Genomic DNA, 15,513 nt, shown 5'->3' on the forward strand with positions numbered 1-15,513 from the left:
GATGCTATAGAAATAAAGTTGAGTTGAACTGAATTTTTAAAAAAAACATGCTTAAAGTGACAGAAATTCAAGAGTGGAATTGAAGACAAACCAGGTCCAACACTGTCTCACTACTGCCCCCTATTGTATTAAAGCTGGATTACTAGAGCTTAAAAAAAGTTTTGCATTCAGAAGTACTAAAACTAACAGCACCAACTAGTGGTCTGGCATGGTAACTACATCATTTTCAGCGTTTCAGTTGATTCCATGGAAACGTACATTGCGCTGAGTTTGGTGGCTGCCTACAGGTCAATTCAGTGAAGAACTTTCCTCAAGGGGAATAATAATAAAGTATGTACTTTAATAAAGTATGATTCTTTATACACGGGCCTTTCACAGCTGGAAGTAACTTTCTGACAAATGGATTCATTATTTCACAAGAAGTGTTTCTAAAAAAAATGTCTTAAAAAAAAGATTTGAAGTTCAGAATTTTGTGGAAAAATTTTTATCTGAATAATAATTGAGAATAATTGTGTTTTTAAAATCTTGAATGATTAAAAAAAAAAAATCTCAGGATTAAGGAATTGAAGTGAGAATTCTGGCACTGGGCTGCTTCAGAGGAAAAAAAAAAGATCAATCAGCTAAACTTAAAAGAAAAACTAACTTTGACAAACTTCTGAATTCTGAGTTCTGCAGAAAAAGCGAGGAAATGAAAGTCACAAATATGAAGGAAATGTCAAATCTTGGACTTAGAAAAAGAAAATCCAAATTAAGAAAATGTCAAAATTAAGAAATAAAAGTCAAATTCCGCTAAAAAGGCAGAAATATCCGGAATTCTAAGAGAAAAAGTCAGAATTCAGAAATGTGAAGAAAAAAGTCAGACGTCTGACTATAACCTACTTTTAATGATAGATAATTCCAATTTGAATCATCAGTTGAAACAAATAGAGAATTCTGCTTTCTACATTCCAAGTACTGAGAAAAAAAATATCAGAAATATGAATAAAAACCATGAGACGTCTTGGTTCAATCTGATTATTTCTCATGATTCAGATTAAAAACGACAAATTGGAGAAATTACCGTCAGACTTTGATCTGATTCAGAGAAAAATGTCACAACATGCTCATTTATTTATTTATCTGGTTTGTCCCAATTCCAATCCAGACAAAACAGACGCACATTCGGGCGCGCGCGCGCACGCGCGCACAAACACACGCAGTTTCCTGCAGCCAACCGCCGTCTGAAGCTGAGGGAGAGAAAAAACTGAAGTTGGAGTCAGTATGAAGGGCGAGGCTTCAGTCCTGTGTGTGTGTGTGTGTGTGTGTGTGTGTGTGTGTGTGTGTGTGTGTGTGTGTGTGTGTGTGTGTGTGTGTGTGTGTGTGTGTGTGTGTGTGTGTGTGAGAGTGTGTGTGTGTGTGTTGTGCTCTCTGATACCCCGCCGCGTTCAGTCGGAGCGCTGCAGCTTCATGTTATTTTTATTATAACAATATTATCATATATTATCATTATTATTATTTGGGATTTTCGGCTGCATGTGGAAGTTTAGTGGGTGTTCCATGGACTGTATGGACTGAGTCTCTCTCTCACACACACACGCACACACACACGCACACACAGACGCATGCGCGCACACACGCGCGCGCGCGCGCACGCAGCTCTCGCCTGATTTGCACCAGCCCGGGTCATTCCAGGTGAAAGCCCGGCTCTGAGTCCCGTTCAGCCCGCGGAGAGCTCCACCGGCTCCGGCTGAGGAGGAATGCACCGGCACCGGGACCACGACTGAGCTCCGGATCCCTCTTATGCGGTATGTGCGTCTAGATAATTATTAATATTATTATAATAAAAAAAAGAAGAAGAAGAAGAAGAAGAAGAAAGGATTGGAGGTTGGCTGGCTTGATGTGTGTTGTGACAACAGTCCAAACTATAATAATAATCATCCCTAAAATTAAACAAAACGTTTGGAATCTGCACCTTGACGTTAATACTGTTGTTTTTTATGTTTTCCGGATAAAATCGCGTCCGCAGAACTTCATTCACATTTACTCCCATTTAACGCCGCCTTGGCAATAAGGTCCGAATTCGCGGCTGTTCCAATGTAATTCACTACCAGTTGGATTTATTACAATCTATGTGACGATTCGGGTAGTTTTTTGAGGAAATTGCAGCATTTGAAAGCTGCAGTGTTTATTGGGGAAAACCCCGAGCAGCTCGCCTCTTCGTGCCCACCGCGGTCCGTCTATCGGCGGGGCCAGCGCAGGAATACGGGCAGATTTCATTAAAAAAAAAAAAAAAGTTGGCGTTTTTCTCCAAGTTGCGGGAGTTTCACTGCAGCCGAATTGTACTCGCGTCTCTGCCCGTCCTGAAGTAGTTTGGAAGGAGTTTTGCCAGCGAGGCGTGGAGTCAACAAATGGTGGAAAAGCGATAAACGGTGCGACGTTTGCGTCGCGGTTCTGAGGACTTCGGGGGAGTTTATGGGCTTTATGGGCCCACAGTTTGGAGGGTTTCGACCCGCTGTCGGCTTTTGAGTGACTCGGTCGTGGTTCTGCTTGGTTCAGTTCACCGCATGTCAGAGGACTATTGGGGAGCTTTCGCTTTCCTTAACTTGAAAAAACTGCGTCAACATCTGGCGGAGAAAAACACGCATAAGCCTTCAGAGCGCAAACATTTGGACTCCGCTATCCGGCCTGTCACTTATGTGTTTATCTATTTATTTATCTATTTATTGTTTGTTTGTTTTTTGCGCAAATAAAGTGAGCGTTTTGCGAGGAAATCCTCCGCGGAGTGAAAGGGGCTGAGAGAGGCTCCATGTGTGTAAAGTTATTTTCAAACCGCGGTCAGGTTGAGCCTCGCGGGGCGCCGTAGATCCGAGAGCGATAGATGACATGTTGTCATCTTCTGTGATGCCTTCACTGACAGTCGGGAAATTAAGGCGCCTCAGAGGTCATTTAGGGACAGTGGATGTAAAGATCCCCTCCCAGAATCCTCCGGGAAATAAAGACAATTAGGATCCAGTTGTAGTTGTTGACGTCCGTCTCTAATATGTCGTCAGAACCTTTCTGAAGGAAGTCCCTCATCACACTCAGACAAACTTGTATTTCCAGCATTTTAATTTGGCGGAACATCCCCCTGGTTTGTTGGTGTCTCAGCGTCGCAGAAACTCCCGACCCTTCCCGAGGCATCGTGTCACAAGATCCCGTTTGTACACCGGATCCCTCCAGATCTGGATTCTCACATGAAAAACCATCAGTTTCACCACATTTCAGACTATTCTCGTGGCTTGAAGACGGTCTGGATTTTTTTATTACATTTTTTTCACCCTGAATCGGTCAAATGTTGTTGATATTCTGTCTGGAGCTGCCGCGACACCATCTTTGATATCCCAGAAATCTTTACGGCAGGTTTCCCAAGATGGCGTCGGTCAGGAAACATAAACAGTTTGATGGTTGCAGTTTGTTCTGGTGGAGGAACTTTAACTTAATATTTATTAGTGACACCAAAGCGACAAGTACATCTTCAGTATGAGACTTTAACATGTTAAGTTACTGCGTTTATTCAAACGCCTTAGAGTAATGCTCAAACGGTGAGCACAATTTATGATATAGTCCACGTTAACATGTTTACAAAAAATGGATATATCCCCCTGCGTTTTCTAAAATAACTTTATTCACACCAAATGGTTTAAAAAATAAATAAATAATCGCATAAAAACTTTGTCAATCTGTTAAAAGCATGCCAAACCTCCAGGCGGCAGTGTAACGAGCAGCATACTTCCTGTTCCTTCACCGATAACGCCGCGGGCGTCGTTGGTTTGGGCTCTATTGAGGAGTGGAGCTAACTGTGGCGTCAGAGACAAAACAAGCAGGATACAAGAAAAACACTAACTGTGAATCGTTCCAATCAAAGCTCAGCGACGTACTGCGTTTCGAATAGTAACTGTCGACACTGGTCGTACTCGTTGATGATGGGGTAACTCGCCTGAGCGCGGCTAACTCGCCTGAGCGCGGCTATCTAGCCTGAGCGCTGCTATCTCACCTGAGCGCTGCTATCTAGCCTGAGCGCGGCTATCTCACCTGAGCGCTGCTATCTCGCCTAAGCGCGGCTATCTCGCCTGAGCGCGGCTATCTCGCCTGAGTGCTGCTATCTCACCTGAGCGCTGCTATCTAGCCTGAGCGCGGCTATCTCGCCTGAGCACGGCTATCTCGCCTGAGCGCTGCTATCTCACCTGAGCGCGGCTATCTAGCCTGAGCGCGGCTATCTAGCCTGAGCACGGCTAACTAGCAGCGCTTACAGTCAATAGAATATCTAACACGTCGCTCGATGAGGTCGTACATTTGGTTTTCATGGCTTCATTCATTGTTGTTGTGTCAACAAACACCAAAAACGTTGTGCAGGCGAGGCTTTATGGCGACACGGCGCCTCCTGTTGGTTTTCTAGATGAACATTAAGACGACTTCACCTCCAGGAAGTGTGTGTGACGGAGCTGCAGTGTGGACAAGGGCACGACTGCGTGCTAAATATATATACTAAGAATTTTCACATGGGCAAGAAATTCCAGTTTAATTTGTGAATGAACGAGACGAGCTATTTTAAGAAATGATTTTGCTTCACGCTAAAGCTGCTAGCTTTGTTATGAGCTAAATGTGCAGTAAATCCTTAAAAGTAGCAGTGAGTCTCTGAAAATATAATTTTCACATGTTTTCACATGTCATTGAAAAGAATGTTGTTAAAAGAGAAAATCTTAACTTTTATCAAATATTTGGAGCAAAGTTTTTGGTACTTCAGCCTCTTAATTTTAATTAATTAATTAATTGTAGATTAAAAAAAATAACGTGTAACACTCCTTTTTTTTTTTGCTTCTTTTCTCTTGAGTACGACCTCAAAGCTAAACATGTAGCCTCTGGCTGACGTCAAGCTGTTTCCTGCTGCCAATTAAAAAATAATTTGTGATGAATCGGGGAGAATTTAAAAGTTTTCCTGTTTTGAGATGAAGTGCAAAGCCTGTATTCAATTAGATTTGATGTTTCAACCTTTGTCAGAGTGGAGGAGGTCGGAGGATTTAGAAATGGGCCGTTTCCCGACGCGAGGCGGCTGAGCGGCGGAGCGGCGGAGGGTATTTCAGGTCGCTGCAGCTTCATGCTGTGGCTGTTCCCGCCGCCGCGCCGCAGCCGCAGTCGCAGCTGCCGGGAGGCATTTCTGCGGCAAGCGGAGCCAATCAGTGGCCGTCGCTTCGGATCTTAGCGAAGCTTTCCAACACGGTGTGTTGAAACTTGTTCCACTGCCGAGGAGATGGACGCCACGCCCCGGCCGTGACAGCTGTTGGATTTACGGCTCGGGGGTGGGTGGGTGGGTGGGGGGTGGGGGGGGGCTGCAGTGGGGAGCGAAGCTCAGACGCAGGAGAAAGACGAGGTGGAAGTGGAGAATCTGCAGTTTTCTCAGGTGGATACGAGCAGCGAAAGAGAACATACTGCGAGTGAAACAAAGCAAGAGGATTCCTGCTCATTTCACCGTTTTATATAATTCGTGGTACCAGACTGCTCGGGTGCTTCTCGAGAACGAGGAGCGAGACGGATTCTAAGAAAGTCATATCAACGCATTAAAGAACAGCCCGTCACGAAAAAGCCACGTCTCAGCATTCACCTTTTCAAAAGTGTTTTTCTATCATATCGTCTTTGAAATAAATCCCTCAAAGTTGAAGTTTTATAGGATTTCTCGTCTGATTAGTTTTACCTGTCACCTCCGGGGAGAAGCCTCAGAGCATGATGCTGCCACCGCCGTGCTCCACATTAGAAATGGTGCCAAAAAACACAAATGAAAAAAGTTTGAATTTAAAGACTTTGCAGATATTTCTGTATAAATTAATACTGATTGTCAGCTGAAAATGGTAAATTTGTCTCGTAAAATCCAACAGTGAAAATTTTAAATGGTTTAAATTTATCACACAGAAATGAAAATGTTCCACTCCTATTTGGTTTTATTTATATATGTATGTTTTTTTTTTTAACTGATTAAAAAGATTCCTTCACTTTGCTCGCCCTTTTAGTGCATTAATTACATTTTTATTGTCATGAAATCTTAAACGGAGCATTAGTCTGGATGATTTAATCAGATAAATTCAAGACTTTGGAAATATTTCATTAGTTTCATTGCGTCTCAGTATTTGACACAGGATTCTTTTCTATTCAAACTGAATTTGTTTCATGAGTAGATCAATGATTATGCTTGAATATACAAGTATTGTTTAAATATAACAGTGGGAATCATCTGAACCGTAGCTGGTGGCTACATGTTCATCATTAATCTGATTCCAAACACTTGAATTCAAAATAAAAAGAAACGGCAGTTTTCTTTGTAAACACAATTCTTTTCTTTAAACAATCTTATTTTTACGTCTTAAAATTGTGACTCCAAAGTGTAAAATGTCTGAAAATATCCAAATATTTATTATCATTTGTTGACTTTTCTGTTTATTTTGCCTTTTGCTCAACCATAATCCTAAAATTCTAAAATGGTTGAATAATTTAACTTATATGTAGAAATAACTGATAAAACTAAGAACTTTTAAATAATATTCTTAATTTTTGAGGTATAACAGAACCTTTACTGTTTTCTTGCTGCACGTTTTAGCGCACAAGAAAGCTGCAATAAGCTTAAAGTGGAGATTTTAATAGCGGCGGCAGAAAAGTGTGTATAATGAGCTAAAAGAGGAAAATAATTAATTGTACGTAGTTTAATCGGCTTCAAAAGCTTCGCTCTTTCCTTAAAACCATCAGACGGTTAAATCAAAGTGGAATGAGTCGAAAATACCTTTAATACGGAAGTAAAATCACATTTTTTGCAGGCTTAGATGACTTGAAATGACATGAAGCATCACATGGGAAACATCTTGTGAGTCGCTGCTTTTAAATTTGACTTTTTAAAGAATTAACAAACTGATTTCGAGCGACTGGACGTCACACAGAGGAATGAAACGCCGCGGCCTCGTTCCTCCCGACGTCTTCCAACAAAACAAAGTCGTTGTTTCAAGAGACTCAGACTGAAGCGGGCGCTTTTGTTTTTATTTTCATTACACACGAGAGTCTTTTTTTCTAAATGGCTTTTATCTCATGGGAGGAAGAAAAAAAGCATTTAAAAAAAAAAAAGGCACGATAACTACAATGGGGAAAAATGCTAAAATGACCAGAGTTTCAAAAAGAGAAGAAGAAAAAAAACGAGCAAAGCTGTTTGGAAAAGAGATGAAATGGTTAAAATATCCTCCCTTCCTTCCTGTGGCGATAAGTAGGCCCGTCGCGATAATCAATAAATCAATTAATTACTAGTAATTAAAAATGAGCTTGATAAGTTTGCCAGGCTCGATAATGTTTCATTTACCAAAGACGTCACTGTGAGCGGCGCTCACTCTGGTTGTTAGTGAACGGCGCTCTCACAGTTTAATGTTGTGTTAGAGAGTTGCCAGAGTTCTGAGCCTTCCAGTGGAAAGCCCGGGTAAGGCTCACTGTGAACGGGCCTTAACATGTCGGGGGGGGGGAAACAGCCAATCTGGCAACAGCAGCCACCAGAGTCGCACCGCCGCATATGTCATCAAAATGCGAAGCATCGCGACAAAAACAAATAGAAGACAGCAGCACCACCTCAGACTCTGCCTCCACCATTAATACCTCATCTTCGTATGGCTACCGTACTTTCCGGACAACAAGCCGCTACTTTAAAAAAAAAAATGTTTTTACATGCTTTGAACAAGGGCTAACAAGCTTCATGCTGCTGACACGCGGGTGATGCGTTCAGGTGCATCACGTAACTCCAAAGCTCGCAGCAACATTTTGAAAAAACAGAAGTATGAACTATTTTTTCCATTTTTGGAACTGTGAATTTAGAACTATGAACTGAACTAGTTCATATTAAAATTTGTGAGCTGAACTTTGAACTCGTTCACGTAGAAACTAAACTCTTAAAAGGGTGTACTTGCATTATTATACCATTATCAATATATTAGTGGACAAATGGTATCAAAACGGCAATATTATCGTTTATCGCAATCATTTCTGGGACAATTTATCATCCAGCAAAATTTGTCATTGTGACAGGCCGAGCCATAAGACTCTTTAACTCCTCTGTATTTGCTGTGTTTTAGTTAATTTCATCCTTTTTGTCCTTCTATTAGTCACTGTTTACACTTGTACCTATTAATATTTAAAATTATTTCATTTCTACCCTGTCTTATTTGATATTCAACTTTCTATTTATTCGGCGTGGAGCAACGCGTGTTCTCCCTCTGGGATTAATAAAGGAATTCGATTCTATTCTTTTCTAAAATGTCAAAATAGTTTGAAAAATGCTGTAAAAGAAGGATAAAATCCACCAAATTCAGGTACAAAAGCAGCTGGAAATCTTATTTCATGTTTATCATCCTGAATTGCAATTGAAACTTCATAAATGCAACATGATGTACTTTTTGTACGAGTTTCAAACTATATGAAACTTTAAAAGCTTATGTGGCTCCGATAAATTTCTTGTCAAAGTCTTCAGTTCAAAACTGAAAACTTTGGTATCGTTCCTGTGCACGTGCTCAGTAGATGGACAATAACGACAATGGTGCCTCCAGCGTGCTACACATGTTGCTCGCTTTTTCAATGTAACAACGCAACAAACTCAGGATCTGCAACCTTCATGGCCAAAAGAGACATTTTGAACCAAATGAAATTTACAAAACACGTTGAACCTTTAAAATGAAGGCGACACACAAAGTTTCATATCTACAGTCGGTTTGAAACAAGAAGTGTGCTTTATGCTGCTTTCATGGAGTTTGAATTACAATTTGTTAAGACGGTAAACGTTTTATTGTATTTCCAGCTGTTTTTGTGCCTGATTTTAGTGGTTTCATCCTTCTTTTCCAGCAACGTTCAGACAGTATTGACATTTCGGAATAGAACAGAAATACTTCAATAATCCTTTAAGCATTGCTCCACACAGAATAAATACAAAGGAAGTTCAATATCAAATAAAACAGGTTCAAAATGAAAGAAATAATATGTCCAAGGCTTGATCTTGACTCCTTAAGGCATAGGCAACGTTTTCAGATTAAGTGTAAAAACAGGGTCTGATATACAAAAGCCCAAATATATTTTTTTCGTATTTTATATCTACAAGTAAGTTGTTCAAACATATTTACTGGAGAAGCATTACATAACAACACAGCAGGTCGTCACTGCTCAAAAGACTATTAAAGAATAAGAAATAATCAGCATTATGCAAATTTAACAAGAAAACAACACAATAAGAGTTTACAATAAATAAAACATAAAAAAACGGACAATAACATCCAAAGCTCTGTGATTTTCTTTACGATTAAGAACAATAACATCAGAAATCTTTTTTTTTTTCTCACATTAAAATCCCCAGATGGTTTCACAAATATGGCACGTCAAGCACAGACTGTCTTGAGAATAAAACGTTTTTCGTTTCTCGTCATTTGCTTTAATCAGATGTGACCTGTAATCTGGGAATTGCAGTAATTGAAGGGATTATTTTGACAGTCAGACATGCGGTCGCCACAATCACCTCCCACTTCCTGTTCGCGCTGCTTTGGCTTCTTTCCCACGAGTGACGACGACTCGACCAGATGAAAGTCCGCAATCTGATTCCCCGACGACTGTTTTAATCGGCAGCTCCTCGTTTATTCTGGCTTGAACGTCGTCGATTATTTCCAACCAATGAGATTAATGTTTGACTGAACGACGAAGCTCACACGTTCACATGGACACGCCCGCTTCTATTGATTGGAGCTCTTTCCATTAAGCCCAGTACTGACCCATCAAAACCTGTAATTTGGCGCAGCCTCCTTATTATCCACCTTTTTAATATCGCTTGCGTAACGCATTGCTGACGCTCTCCTTTGCACACGACGAGTTCAATTTGGATTCACAATACATTGTTTTTAGCGCATTCACACTACACAAACTTTGTAGAGACAAAAAAACTATTAAAACTTTTCCACTGTCACCCAACAACTTCTTCATGTTCTCACCGTAATGTTTTAAAATAAATCTTTGTTAAAAGCTCCGACAAAAGGTTTGCTTTTCAAAACATTATTTTCTTGTGTTTGTGTATATATATATATTTACTGAACTCTTTTTTTTTCCAGTGTATTTATGACCAATCAGCCTGAATTCTGAGCAACTTTAAGCCAAATGTTGACGCTAAACGCTGTAACGAAGCCAATCCAGATGGCGACACATGAATCACATGTCAGTTTCATTTGTCATAATTAAAAAGCAAAAAACAGCCGTATGAAACTGCAAAGAGCTGTACTGAACATGTACTGAGAGTTCGTGCGACTCGAGACAAAGTGACTCCAGCTAAAGCGACTCTTTTACTCTTTTAACTAAAGTTTGAAGATTAAAGGTGAAAGTGAATTTTAGTTTAATTTGTTTTAATAAGTTTTATCAACACAGGAACTAAAACCATTGTACAAAGTTAATTGTTTTGGGTTTCAATAAAAAGGTCTTGTCCATAAAATGAAGCGTTAATAATAATATAAACGCAGTATTTATGAAAGTCATTGTGGGAGACCAGCACTTTTGTTGCCTGCGTTTTACAATTAGCCAACAAACAAAAAAAAAGAAGTAACAAATGAAGTTATTGGCGCTTCGCCGTCGACAAACAGGTTTTTCAACTCTGTGATTCAGTGCTCTTCTCTGTTCCACAATCTCCTCAGAACACGTGGAACTGACCTTCTTCCTCCTTTGGTAAAGGCGACAACTAACCAACACTTTATATACATTTCATAGAATAATTAACCTCTTTGTTTTCCAGTTGAAATGGAGGTGGATGATGTGATCAAACTGAAAGTAGGTTATCGTCTGCATATTGTCAAACTCGCTGTGGGAGGAAGATTTTTCATCCCCAACTTGAACTGCGAATGCTCACGATAGTGTCGCCGCCTTCGTGTGGAGTCCATGAGGCGGCGCTGCCTCGTGAACAGAGTTGCTTTACGAGACGGGGGGGTTGAGGGAAGACGCCACCTGACCGCAGAACGGCGCTTCGTCTGGGAATCACCGGTTGGGTGATTTACTGACTGGATTGACGGACCACGTTCAGTGTATTTCTGTCAGAATCAAATTAGTTCTTCTGGTTCTTTTCATCTTCATTGACGTTGTATTGATCGTGACGGTTATGGACCGATGAAGCGATGCTGACGTCAATAATCTACACCTGAGTCCCAGTGGTGCTGATATCCAGTACAATAGCACTTCTTCTGTTATAATGAATAAAAAATGCAATTATTTTTGGTGTTTATTGATCTTTGATAGGATTATTATTGATGTTTGTATTGTTACGTACATTCGTACACGTCGGAACACGTGTTGGTGACGTTAGCACTGGTGTCTGGATTGATATTTTTTCTTTAAAAGTTTTTAGAAATGCAGGCGCTATAATAGATGACTAGGTTCCATATCATTTTTATTACTATTTATGAATAATAACGGTCGGTCGGGATATTTCAGTGGCGTACGAGAAGCGCATTCAGTGATTTCCACCTGTGGTGTTATGGTAAACATAGTCTGCGTTCAACATGGGTCCGATTTTCAATTCTGTATTTTGTCATTTATCGTCCTCCTGAAAATGAGCAATTATCCATTGTCTGATTACTTCTAAAAAATGTGTTATTTTAATATAGTGAATATTTTGTTATTGAGAAGCGCGTTATGTTTGAACACTGAAATAAAAAATACATTTCAGTGAACGGTGAGGCATTTAAAAAAATAAAATCATGGAAATTTGTTGAAAATCATGAAAAAGTGTATGAGCAAGCCGAATCAACTGTCTTCAGCCTGCACCTTTAATCAGGTGTTTTAAAGTGTAAAGGAGCATTAATACTAAAACCCAGCAGTGATTTTCCTCCATGTGCTTTATGCTCCCTCGGCGATCGTTCTCCATCACGGCTGCAGTAAAACACCTCGCTATTCGCTAACAGCAGCAATATTTGTCGTGTTTTCTGTAGAGAAATGGCAGAAAAGTGTCATTTGAAGTCTCACGCCTCATCAGTTGCTATGATAACAAGCTTATTTCACAAATAGACATTTCCCCACAGCCTCAGCTTGATGTTTCTAACAAACGTCTGAATGCATGTCGTTGTGAAGCTGTTGAATGTTAAAGCCGTCTCCATTCTTCGGGCTCCTGCCGCCATCTTGGATGACGTCGCTTCGACGACGGTGATATATTGCCGGTCCAGCCGAGACAAAGACTTCATTCTGAGCCGCCGCGCCGTGGAAAAGTGCATCTATAGAAGGCGTCTCCTTGTGTTTCCCCACAATGTTGCATTGAGTGAGAAATATTCCCTCCTTCCCACACGCCAGCAATATATTAATATTATATATGTCGGCATGCAGGGTTTGCCGTGTTTGCGATGGCAAGATGGCAACTTTCGGTCTCGCCATGAACTCCCAGGCTCGCCGGCTTGTTGTGACCCTCGTCTTGATTCCCTCGCCGTCAGAATAAATGATTATTGAGTGAGAAAATGCAGACGGCAGATCTCTGATCCTGGGTAACCCCTCTGTTGATAGCCTTAATCTTATTTACTGTAGAAGGAAACGCAGCTGCTGGAATTCAAAGATAATGCTTGATGAAAGTAGAGGAGGGGAAATACGAACACATTCCGCCACCAAAAGGCCTTAAAAGCCTCTCAGGGGGTAATCGTGACGTGAATAAAGAAACTATGAAGGATTCATGATCAGTTATGAGATTCCCACACATATAATTACTAATAGCTTTATAGTTAATGTAATTTAATGTTGTAGTCTGACCTTTTCAAAAAGAAGTTAAAAAATTATTTACCTGATTTTTCTTTAAATTAAAGTATTTATGCAATTTCATTTTAACTATAAAGTAAAAATATACAATTTTTTCTATTGTGTGTGTGTGTGTGTGTGTATATATTGTTTTAGATCATTAATAACTGTACAAAAAGTTTATTCCTCAAAGGGCAATGACAGAAATGTGAAATGGTTATTTGTGGTTGTTTAATGTTGTTGGGCCTGCAATAAAACCCATGATCAATAAAATGAGCCAGTAAATCATCTCTCTGAAAGACTCAAGTCAGTTTTAATCGTTCCTAAGTATTAGGAGGTGAAATTAGACATGAGAAGTCTATTAGTTTAATTTTATTGCCACTGACTTAGTGAGTTCCTCTCAGGGTTTCGCCCTAATGCAGACACTGGTTTCTTTTTCATATTTCATCATTAAACCATAACCACTTCCTCACATATGGATGCAGTTAGACGCAGCTCGGCCTATTGCCGTCCAATAAAGTCTCTTATTACATAATTGCAATCGTGCCTAATTTACCCTCTAAATTCCCCCCGAAAAGGAATTAAAGCAATTATATTAATTCCTTTCGACGTTGGCTAATGGTCACAAGTGAATGTTGATTCTTCCTCCCAGCAGTGGGGCTGATGAGGAGGGAGACTCCGGATAAAAGCTCTGAATGGCGGTAATCAACCTCTCATGCATTTTGCAGGTGTTAGCTTGTGCTATTGTCGGTGTCCGCCGGGGCTCTGGTGTCACGGCGAGGTAAGGAGATCCAGACGCTCGTGGCCAGGCGGCGGTGGCGACGGCGGTGGCGGCGGGAATAGTGCGGAGGTATTTGACTCGGTCAATGCGGCAGGATTACAAGTGATGACGATGCCTTCAGGGTTACCCGGGCTGGGATTCTCCTCCACCAGGAGGAAACCTGTGGAAGGCGGAAGGAGGAAATGTAAGGAAGGAATGTCAAAGAGGGAGAATGAGGCGGGTTGGGGTTAGTTTTCTGGCATTTCTGACAGAAAGTGGAAGCTGGTGACGCTCCGTCGTCATGGTTTGTCTAATTCTTCGACGTACCCTTCGTAAATAGATTTGTAACATTGGTCACATTCACCCATTCACACACACAGCAGGTGCTGCCATGCAGACGCTCCATCCGTTCAGGAAGAGCAGATTAGGACTTGTCCTGCCCCGGGGACACTTCCACCTGTGGACAAGGGAGATTAGCAATCCAACCTGTAGTCTGATCCGCCTGTCCTGCCACCAAGTCTGTAGTTTAAATGACCCGCGGTGTTTCTGTGTTTGATCAATCTGGAGGCCACAGGAGAGGAGAAACTGGCAGAGCAACATGGTTCCACACATTCGGAACGTCACTGACTTCTCTCTTGCAGACGTTCTCATCAGTTGGTGTTTCTACAATTAAAAAGAAAAAAAAAAAATCTGAAACGCATTGGAATGAGCCAACATGTACTATGGCGCCACAAACTGTAAGCTGCGCGTCGGTATTGAGGAAGCCGGGCAGCAGGAAGCTTCGTGCAGGACGGCAGTGGAGGCGTTTTTCAAGGCTGCTTCAGATTCCATCAGTCATTTACGTTCTTTCTCGGAGACAGCTCATTCACACCCTCCAACCGGCACTTTGTGTTGTTTGCTCAATGAGTCTGAGGCAATCTGACAAGCCTCTTCAGTTTCATCCAGAAATGAACGCGTTTGTTTGTTTTTCAGGAAAAGGAAAATAGATAAAGGAAAAAGACAAAAAAAATTATATACAAGAAAATTAAAGAAAATAAGTAAAGGACAAAGAAGAAAAATATATAAAAAAAATAAAAAATTTTACTTTAAAGATGTTTTCCCCTTCGTTTCACAGAATTAACACGTTTTTTTTTTGGCTCCAGGCACATTTTTATCTGGTGGGAAAGTTTCAAACCAGGAGCAGCGGCACGTTTCTGTACCACACTGATGTTATGTGCTGAGAAAATGGAATGAATACACTCTTTTGTTGCTCTACTTGACAGTATGTGCAGTCATGAATGCGATGATTCATATTTATCATGAACTGGGCTGCCCTCTGTGCTTGCTGTATCTCAAGAACGCTGGTACTCAGTACTTCACATTTCTTACTTTACAATTATAATTGAAGACGTGAATGTCAGTTACTCGCTGGCTGCCAGAAGCAGACGAATGTGAGGATCTGAGGTAATTTAACCTTCACATTCTGTGCTGATATTTGCTGACTTGTGTGGAAAACGATCCGAGTCCGACTGAGGCGCCGTGTGGAAGTAACCGAGGGTTGAGGGGCAGGAGTCGCCGGAGTACTTTGATGCTCCTGATTTGTCTTGTTTTAAGGCGGTGCCATTTTCTGCAATAGCCGTTATTACTCTGCCTCGGCCAATTTCCCAAGAGCTGGATTGAGTGATTTTGTTAAAATTAGGTTTCAAGCAGTTTTTTTTTTCATAGTGGAGGGTTTCCCCCTCCGGAGTCCAGGTACTTCGGTTGTAAGAAAATAAAATTTGTCTTTCTCATGATATAAAGACTAGGCTGGAATAACTCGTGTTTTCATGGACTGTGCATGAATAATCTGCCAGTTTGAAATCATAGCTTTTCAAATGTAAAGAAAAGTGTGATTAGTTGTGTTTCTTCATATTGTGCAGCAACCGGATGGTTTTTGATCGATTGACAGGCTTACTTATTTTATCCCCGGTGGCCACCAGAGGGACAAAACTGCAATAAAAAGGAGTAAA

The 15,513-nt window shown here is 40.8% G+C and overlaps 1 protein-coding gene across 4 annotated transcripts in view; it reads left to right on the plus strand.

Moving 5' to 3' along the window:
* Positions 1-1,609: 1,609 nt before the first annotated feature.
* thrb (thyroid hormone receptor beta) overlaps positions 1,610-15,513 on the plus strand; it is a gene marked incomplete at its 5' end in the record, with an annotated part of 103,576 nt that continues 89,672 nt past the window's right edge. The window contains one exon of one of the 4 annotated variants that reach the window (XM_080485544.1): positions 1,610-1,784. The remainder of the gene's footprint in view (positions 1,785-15,513) is intronic. The other 3 variants (XM_080485542.1, XM_080485545.1, XM_080485543.1) reach the window with 3 other exon arrangements.

Source organism: Lipophrys pholis, assembly GCF_963383615.2.
Source record: "Lipophrys pholis genome assembly, chromosome: 17".
Taxonomy (NCBI): Eukaryota; Metazoa; Chordata; class Actinopteri; order Blenniiformes; family Blenniidae; genus Lipophrys; species Lipophrys pholis.